Source organism: Humulus lupulus, chromosome 6, assembly GCF_963169125.1.
Source record: "Humulus lupulus chromosome 6, drHumLupu1.1, whole genome shotgun sequence".
Taxonomy (NCBI): domain Eukaryota; kingdom Viridiplantae; phylum Streptophyta; class Magnoliopsida; order Rosales; family Cannabaceae; genus Humulus; species Humulus lupulus.
In genome coordinates this window covers 27,269,753-27,279,748 of record NC_084798.1, presented here as the reverse complement: position 1 = coordinate 27,279,748, position 9,996 = coordinate 27,269,753, and positions in this window count along the sequence as shown.

Below are 9,996 nucleotides of genomic sequence, written 5' to 3'. Positions count from 1 at the left end.
TTTGCCCTCCCATTAAAATCTAAACCTTAAAACATTCTAAGGGAATTTTGGTCATTGCTCCCGATTCTCGATAATTCCTCAAGTGTCTCCAATAATTACCGCTTAAACCCCAGCACCTAACCAATCACCAATTATTTTTCCTCAATGTCAAATAGTCTCCAATATATTTCCCAGATTCCCATAAATACCCCCGGATTTCCCCAAGCTGGGTATAAATCCCCGCCGTGACTTTTCCGCTAAACCGCTCACCAGGATCGCCTCGAGTCACAAGGTACAATATATATATATATATCAACATAATAATGTGGTCTCAACAATTTATCATAAATATTTACATTTATGCCCTCAACGGGCAAAAATTACGATTATGCCCTTTATAAACTAATCAGGGCCTACATGCATACTAATACTCATAATCATGCATCTTATATATCCAAATAATCATATAGGCATGCCTATCACATAATCATGCATTTAATCATTTGAATCACTCATAATCCAGTTATGCCCTCTCGGCACCCTAATCAAGGCCCTTAAGCCTTATTAGTACAACTATCCCTTCCTAATGAGATTTTTGTCCTCGAAATTTACCTGAATAACTCGGGATACTAATCCCGCATCGCTGACTCAAGCTCCCAGGTCGCCTCCTCGACCCTACTATTCCTCCATAACACTTTAACCAGAGGAATTGTCTTATTCCACAGTACTTTATCCTTTTGATCCAAAATATGAGCTGGTCGCTCCTCATAAGACAAATTTGTTTGCAATTCTAGATCTTTATACTTCAACACATGTGTCGTATTTGAGACGTACTTTCAGAGCATAGAAACATGGAATACATCATGAACTCCTGACAGCGACGGTGGCAAAGCTAACCTGTAAGCCACCGTCTGATCCTCTCCAGGATCTCAAAAGGTCCGATGAATCTAGGGCTTATCTTGCCCTTCTTCCCAAACCTCTTCACCCCTCGCAGTGGTGAACCCTGCAGAAACACGTGGCCCCCAACTTGGAACTCCATGCCTCTACGCTTAGGGTCAGTGTAGCTTTTCTGTCTGCTCCGTGAGGCGAGCATCCTAGCTCAGATATTCTCAATAGTTTCATTCGTCTTCTGAACCATGTCTGGCCCCAAGTACTTCCTCTCAACCATCTCATCCTAATGAATGGGTGATCTACATCTCCTCCCATACAACATCTCATAGGGAGCCACTCCAATCATTGATTGGTAACTATTGTTGTATGAAAACTCAATCAACGGGAGATACTTACTCCACGATCCTTCGAAATCGATCACGCATGCCCGAAGCATATCCTCCAACACCAGGATCGTTCCCTCAGACTGTCCATCAGTCCGAGGATGGAAAACCATGCTGAACTTCAGCTGTGTTCCCATAGCCTTCTGTAAACTACCCCAAAACTTGGAGGTAAAGATAGGATCCCGATCCGACACTATAGACTTAGGAACCTTGTGGAGACGCACGATCTCCCTCACATACAATTCTACATAATGATCCACTTTATACATCGACCTCATTGGAAGAAAATGAGATGACTTGGTGTATCTGTCCACTATCACCCACACCGAGTCATGAAGCCTTACTATCCTGGGTAAACCTCCCACAAAATCCATCGTAATATCCTTCTATTTCCATTCGGGAATATCCAAAGGCTGAGGCAACCCTGCTGGTTGCTGATGCTCAGCTTTCACCTGCTGACAGGTTAAACATCTGGCTACGTACTCCACCACATCCTTCTTCATCCTGGGCCACCAATATAGCATCCGTAGATCATGATACATCTTCGTGGTACCCGGTTGAAGTGAGTACAGCGTAGTATGCGACTCATCTAGTATCTCTCGTCTGATCCCCACATCAGCTGTAACACAAATCCGTCCATGATATCGTAGTAAACCAACCTCAGAGATAGAATAGTCCTTAGCTACTCCCGCTAAGACATTTTCTCTAACCTCCTATAATTGAGTATCTACCAACTGTCCTTCCTTAATCCGCTCTAGCAGAGTCGACTGCAGAGTAATATTGGCCAACTGACCCACCACCAATTCTATCTTTGCTCTGGCCATCTCATCAGTTAACTCTCTCGAGATCTGGGTGGAACTATATAACTGACCCAAGCCCCTCCGGCTCGATGCATCCGCCACTACGTTGGCTTTCCTCGGATGGTAAAGAATATCATAGTCATAGTCTTTTACCAACTCTAGCCAGCGCCTCTGCCTCATGTTTAGGTCCTTCTGTGTGAAGAAGTACTTCAAACTCTTGTGATCGGTGTATATCTCGCACTTCTCCCCATACAGATAGTGCCGCCAAACCTTTAGTGCGAATACCACCGCTGCTAACTCTAAATCATGGGTAGGATACCATTGTTCATACTCCTTCAGCTGTCGTGATGCATAAGCTATAACCTTCTCGTTCTGCATCTGTAACGCCCTACTTCCTTAGAGCCGTTACTAAGTGAGTTTTAAGACAAAACAGTGTGCAATGAACTCGCTAACCGAGGTTTTGAAACAAAAGTGTGACTAATTAAAAGTTAGGGCTGTAATCTTTGAAAATGCGACGTTTCATTAAAAGCTTGTAGTATTAAACACTTGGGATCCCAAAATAAGGTTTGAAAACTATTTACATATTGAAATAAGTTTACAGTTGATTAATCATAAAAATCATAGATTATTACAGCCATTTTCGAATAAACCCCCAACCAAAGCAGTCGGGCAGGCGAAACATGTACGCGTCGCTTCACGCTCTCCGTACTCATGGTTGGTTGACTCAGCCATTGCCCTTACCTGCAACACAGAGCACCCGTGAGCCGAAGCCCAGCAAGAAAAATCATGCAGAACATAACATATGCAATGTATACAGTTTATCATAACAGATAATCCACAAATAAACAAGTCAATCATTAGTCTAAGCAAACACGGCCATGCCGCCCCAGAAACCTTACCAAAGCCCTGGGGTATCGGTTCTCACCGCGAGGATAACTCATGTATCCCTTGGGTCCCACCTTGACTATAGCATCCCATGTGCTAGGTGTTACTTCCGGCTCCGCTGCCGTACCCGGCCTACGCCGCACTCGGCCCTTGCCGTTCATTCCATTACAAGCATATATAGCATAAATCAAGCAACATTCAAATATATGCCAATTTATTTAAATCTGCACCCTAACATGTAATGCAAAATATAGGGCCATGCCCGGAAATCATCTCATCATGCAACATGCAATATAGGGCCGTGCCCCGCAATCACACTATAGGCCCATGCCCTATCCTACGGGTGTTATAGTTTTCTTACCTGTCAATTCGATAGCTTAAATCACCTGACTCCTTGAGCACGATCCCACTCGAGCCTTAGTGCACACCTAGGCACAAACATAGGTCAAAGTCAACACCGAACCCCAAGTCCGAATACCTAGCCTCGGGACCAATCCCGAGCCCCCGGGAAGTCCTAAATCCCCAAAACAAAGCGGCGGAATCAAGCCCCGAACCCTAGGTCAAAATCCCTCATCAAAACTCAAAAATTCCCCTCTGTGAACAGTGCAGCGCTACAGCGCTCTAAAGAGGGCGCTGTAGCGCTACAAGCAGAATGCACCCCCCAAGAAACAGGGACTAGCGCTACAGCGCCCACTGACTAGCGCTGTAGCGCTAGTTGCAGCCCAGAAAACCCAAAATCGCATTTCTACGATTTCCTTCAACCAATTCAATCCCAAACTTGTCCAAACCTTTTCCAAGCCCAAAATCAAGCTTATAAACATCTCACACTCATCCCAAACATCTCAAGAACTCAAAACCCAATCACATTCAACTCAAATCTCAAAATCTACCATGAACAACCCTAAACCAGAAATTCATGCAAACCACAAAGATAGAGTCTTAGAAATCATACCATTAATGAAAATTTCGACCTTGATTCAACCCTAGGCCTCCTTAGCTTGCTCTCCCTCAAAGCTTGCCCAGAAATCCCTAAAATTCCCATTAACTCAGCTCAAAACACAGCTCAAACCATCAAAACCCTTAAAACCGAAAATCTCTAAAACTTACCTCAAACATGGATGTGTTCTTGCCAAATCTTCAAGTCTAACCCAAGATCCTTGATGCTCAGCCTATCCTTGCTCTCCACTAAGCTTTGCTCCAAGAAAAATGGAGCGGAAAGGTGCAAAAATGCACAAACCGACCCTTGTGAAAACCCCTCTGTTTTCCCTATTTTCTTTCTTTCCTTTTTCTTTCTTTTCTTTCTTTCTCTCCACAGCCAACACTCTCTATAAATCCCACTAAGTGTAAGCCTCATAAACCTATCTTTAAAAGCCAAATGACCAAAATGCCCTTCCTATTAACTCTAAATCCTTTTTGTCCAAATAGGGCCGTTTTAGTCATTTTACCCAATTCCCGCTAATCCTCAAGTGTCCCTAATATTTTCCCGTTGCTTTCCAACACTTGATAAACCATCAAATAAATATTCCCCATCATCAAAATAAATCTCAATCTATTCTCTGAATTCCTGTTCGTACCCCCAGGCTCGCCCCGAGCCGGGTATAAATTCCCGTCATGAATTTCCGCTAGCCTGCTCACTGGGATCGCCTCAAGTCACAAAGCACAGATACACCCACATACCACTGTGGTCTCAACAATCAACACATATCAATACAGTTATGCCCAATCATGGCCACAATTACAATTATGCCCTTCTAACACGACCCGGGCCTACATGCATACTAATATACATAGTCATGCATCTCAGATAAACAAATAGTCATATAACATGCTTTAAATCGTAACCATGCATTTAACTCATAAAATCACACATAAATCCCATCGTGCCCTCCTGGCATGCTAATCAAGGCCCTTAAGCCTTATTAGCGAATTTGGGTCGTTACAGCATCAACACACAACCCAAACCCAACCTCGACGCATCGCAATAGACTACAAACTTTCCTGCCTCCATAGGAAGACTCAACACAGGTGCAAAAATAAGTCGCCAATTCAATTCTTAAAAACTGTTCTCACACTTATCTAACCAGAGGAACTTCAAATTCTTCCGTGTCAATTCTATCATCGGTGCCACTATCTTCGAAAAGCCTTCCACAAACTATCTGTAGTAACTCGCCAAACTGAGATAACTCCGAACCTTCGAGGCGTTCCTTGGCCTCGGCCAATCTCTAACGGCCTCCACCTTAATCCCATCTGCACCAACAATATGTTCAAGGAATGTCACTTCTGGTAACCAAAACTCACATTTCTTAAACTTGGCGTACAACTGGTGCACTCTCAATCTCTGTAGAACCTGCCGGAGACAATGATGAACTGATCCAAAAAATCCTTGAACACCTTATTCATTAAATCCATAAAGGTTGCTGGGGCATTGGTCAAACCAAACGACATGACCAGAAAATCACTGTGCCCATACCTCGTTCAAAAGGCCGTCTTCGGTATGTCCTCATCCTTGATCCTCAGCTGGTGATAACCAGATCGAAGATCAATCTTCGAGAATACTGTCTTACCTTGCAGTTGATCGAAGAAGTTGTCAATCCTTGGTAGGGGATACTTATTCTTGATAGTCAACTTGTTCAATTCACTGTAATCTATACACATCCCCAGAGTCCCGTCCTTTTTCTTCACAAACAAAACTGGAGCACCCCACGGCAAGTATCTCGGCCTGATGAAACCCAAATCTAGAAGCTCCTGTAACTGTATCTTCAATTCCTTCAGTTCTGCCGGTGCCATTCTATAAGGTGCCCTTGACACAGTCTGTGTCCCTCGCGCTAACTCAACAAAAAACTGAATCTCCCTGTGTGGCGGCAGCCCTGGTAAATCCTCAGGGAACACATCTAAGACCTCACAAACCAATCTGGTCTCCTCCTGCCCTGCTGGCGAAACCCTAGTGGTATCCACAACACTAGCTAGAAAGCCTACACATCCACCCTGTAATATATCTCTGGCTCTCAGCGCTGATATCATGGGTATGCGGGGTCCATATACTGCTCCCACAAAGACAAAGGGATCCTCGCCCTCTGGCTCAAAGGTCACCATCTTCTTCCTACAACCAATAGTAGCTCCGTATCTAACCAGCCAATCCATTCCCAAAATCATGTCAAAGTCCTCCATATCCAGCTCAATCAGATCTATTGACAATTCCCTACCATCAACCATCACTGGAAGTGCTCTAATCCACCTCCTAGGAACTACCAGTTCTCCTGTAGGCAATATAGTCCCAAACCCCGCAGTATAATACTCACTAGGTCTACATAGTCTGTCAACCACCTTACTAGAAAAAAATGAATGTGTAGCACTAGAGTCAATCAATAAAGTAAAAGGAGAGCCAGCACTAGAAAGCTGACCTATCACTACCGAGGGACTAGCCTCGACCTCTGCTTGCGTCAGAGTGAACACTCGAGCCGAAGTCAAGCTGTCCACCTTTCCTGCTTCCCTTTTCTTCATTGTCGAGCAATCTTTCTTGAGGTGTCCTACCACCCCGAACACATAACAGGCCTTAGCCCGACATTCGCCCGAATGGCGTCTTCTGCACCTTGTGCACTCAGGATAACTCCTCCATGAATCTCTGCCTCCGTGACGGCCACACTGAGTACCTCGACCTCTCTTATCAGGACTAGAAGGTGTCGAAGCATCAAGAGTCTTCCTCTTCAGATCACTGGGGCCTCCGCCCTTATCAGATCCAGAATAGGGAGGCACCGCCCTGTGGCCCTCCTGCCTTATTACACTCTCCCTCCAAAGCTTGTTCTCCGCTTCTTCAGCGGTAAGAGCCTTCTCAACATCCTGAGCATAAGTTGTCCCCCTAGGAATTGTTGTAATCCTCACATCTTGGACTATCATAGCATTAAGCCCTTTAATAAATTTGTCCTATCTCGCTGCATCAGTAGGCACAAGATTTGGTGCGAACTTCACAAGTCTGTCGAACTTTTGGGCGTATTATGTAACTGTCATACTACCCTAAACCAACCCCACAAATTCATTAACCTTTGCTTCCCTGATGGCAACATTGTAGTACTTCTGACTAAACAAGTCCTTGAATCCTTCCTAACTCAATGTAGTAACATCCCTAGTCTGTGATGCCACTTCCCACCAAATGTGGGCATCCTCCCTCATCATATATGTGGCACAGGCCACTTTTTCGTGTCTCTCTATCCTCATAAAATCCAAAATAGTAGTGACCATACTCATCCATTGTTCAGCCTTTAGTGGATTTGGTCCTCCCTCAAAAGTTGAAGGATGTTACTTCCTGAACCGCTCATACAACAGCTCCCATCTGTTCCCAACCTCTGCTGGCTGTACAACTGGCACATCCTGGCTCTGTAGCTGTGCTTGCATGTTTGCCATAAGTTGCTGCAAGTTCTCGGGGACTAGCGGAGGGGTCTGGCCCTGGTCATCATCTCTAGCCTCAAACCTAGTGTCGGTTAGTCGCGTAGATTTCCTTGGATGCATAGTTATCCAAGTTAATCTACAATCAACGACTCGGCAGTCAGACTATGATGACAAGGTAATAACCGTTCCAAAATCCACCAATGGAACACAATCAATCACAAGTAATCCAGATGTAACAGTTTATTCAAATATTCAGTCACATACAATAACAATGCTAATAAGCATGCCTCAATATCATCACAGAATAGTCAAGGGCCAGACCCTATCAGTCTCTCATGCTCACTATTAATCAAATAGATATCAGCATTCATATTTAATTCTAATCATTTTAGCATATAAACACGTATGCACAATTACCAAACCCTTAGTCAAGCTTGTCTTTAGCAGTGAATGTACATGTCCAGCCAGTCTTCAGGAACCCTTAAACCTAGGACGCTTTGATACCAAATTGTAACGCCCTAGATAGCCAAGACCGCTACACTGTGTGTTTATAAAGGTGCACGACTTGTTAATCAAATTATTTAGTTAGAAACATGTTACTGAAACTATATTTGAACTAGGGTTAAAAGATTTTGGTTACAAAAGTTACATTTCACATAATTTAACATTTTGTACATGGGATTCCAAAAGAAATAGAGTTTAAAGGACAGTTTACAAAATTTTCAGGTTATAACACATGTATTTGCCACTCTAAGGGAAAAAAAGACATTTAGGCTTCTCCCATCCTATATCACTCCTCGGTCGTGGCGGCCAATCAGTTGACTATGTACATTCAGCCTCAAAGCTCTCTAACTCACGATTGGTCCACCTTGCCCTTGCCTTTACCTGCACCACGTAGCACCCGTGAGCCAAGACCCAACAAGAAAACCAGATAACATAGCATAATAATCAATAAATCAATCAGATAACTCATAGAGCATAGTCATGTATTCAACAATCTATAATATTCACAAAATCAGGCAGTCAGCATACCAAGTTCATCAAAATAACATTAATAACCAGGGTCAACACCCTTAGGCCGCATCCCCTATTTATCCCATTGACTCTGTCCCGCTTAAACCGAGCTCAGTGAATATTAAGCTGTCCTTAGCTACCAGTGGTCGAGTTGTGCCCTGTGCGCAAATATTGATTCCGGCACTCTTAGGTCGTTTATCATATGTCCCCATGGCATAATACTATCTATGACATCATACAAATATAGGGAGCTCTTAGTCCCAACATAATCACATAACCGGGTGTAGTTTTCATACCTTCAGATTGCGATAGCTTGATTAGTAAAACGACCCTCAAGCACGATCCCGTCCGAACCCCGGCGTTCCTTAGTCACTGCCATGAATTAGAACCATAACTAAACTTCAATTCCATAACCTAACCTCAGGACCAATCTCGAACCCTTGGAAAGCCCTAATTCCACCAAATGGGGTGGTGGAATCAAACCCCAAGCCCCCGGGCAAAAGCCCTAAGAAATTATCCAAGAACCCCCTTCTGGAGACAGGGTAGCGCTACAGTGCCACCAAGTGGGCGCTGTAGCGCTACAAGCTGAGCCAAAAGCACCTAGACAACCCAGGCCTAGCGTTGTAGCGCCCAAAGGCTAGCGCTACAACGCTAGTCAGAGAACCTTCAGCACTCTGATTTTCTTCCTTCAATTTTCCCCGAGCCAAACCTCTATAGAACCCCTCCAAACCTCAACCATACTCCAAAATGAGCCTACTATCCCCTTCATCACCTCCCACATAACCCATCAACACAAAACCTAGCCACATGCACCATCAAACAAAGAAATCAAGAATTGAACTCAAGAACTCATAAACTCATCAGTAGAACCAGAACTAACCCAACAACTTAGATGATAAAGCTCAGAATTTTCTTACCATTGATGGGAAATTTGACCCTAGGTTATCCTCCAAACCTTCTCAGCTTTCAACTCCTCAATTCTTCAAGCTTAGTTCCCTCAACTTCCACCAAAAATCGAGTTTTAGAAATCCATTCCAACAAAACTCAGAAACTCAAGAACAACCTTAAAACCTTACCTTAATTGGGTGAGTAGCTCTTGATAAATCCTCAAGTTTTATCAAGGACCCTAACCCCAAGCTCCAGCCCAAGTTCTCCCTAAGTTACAGCTCCAAAACTCCTCAAGAAATGCAGATGAATTGCCTAAACCGAGAGAGAGAGAGAGAGAGAGAGAGAGAGAGAGAAAAGACCCCTGTTTTTCTTCTTTCTTTCCTCCTTCTTTTCTTTCTTTTTGCTTTCCTTCAGCTTCCCAAACATTCAACACATTCCACTAAGGCTAAAAGCAGAAATAACTCTTATCCCTTATTAAACCAAATGACCGTTTTTCCCTCCCATTAAAATCTAAACCTTAAAACATTCTAAGGGCATTTTGGTCATTGCTCCCAATTCTCGATAATTCCTCGAGTGTCTCTAATAATTACCGCTTAAACCCCAGCACCTAACCAATCACCAATTATTTTTCCTCAATGTCAAATAGTCTCCAATATATTTCCCAGATTCCCATAAATACCCCCGGACTCCCCCAAGCCGGGTATAAACCCCCGCCGTGACTTTTCCGCTAAACCGCTCACTAGGATCACCTTGAGTCACAAGCTACAATGTAT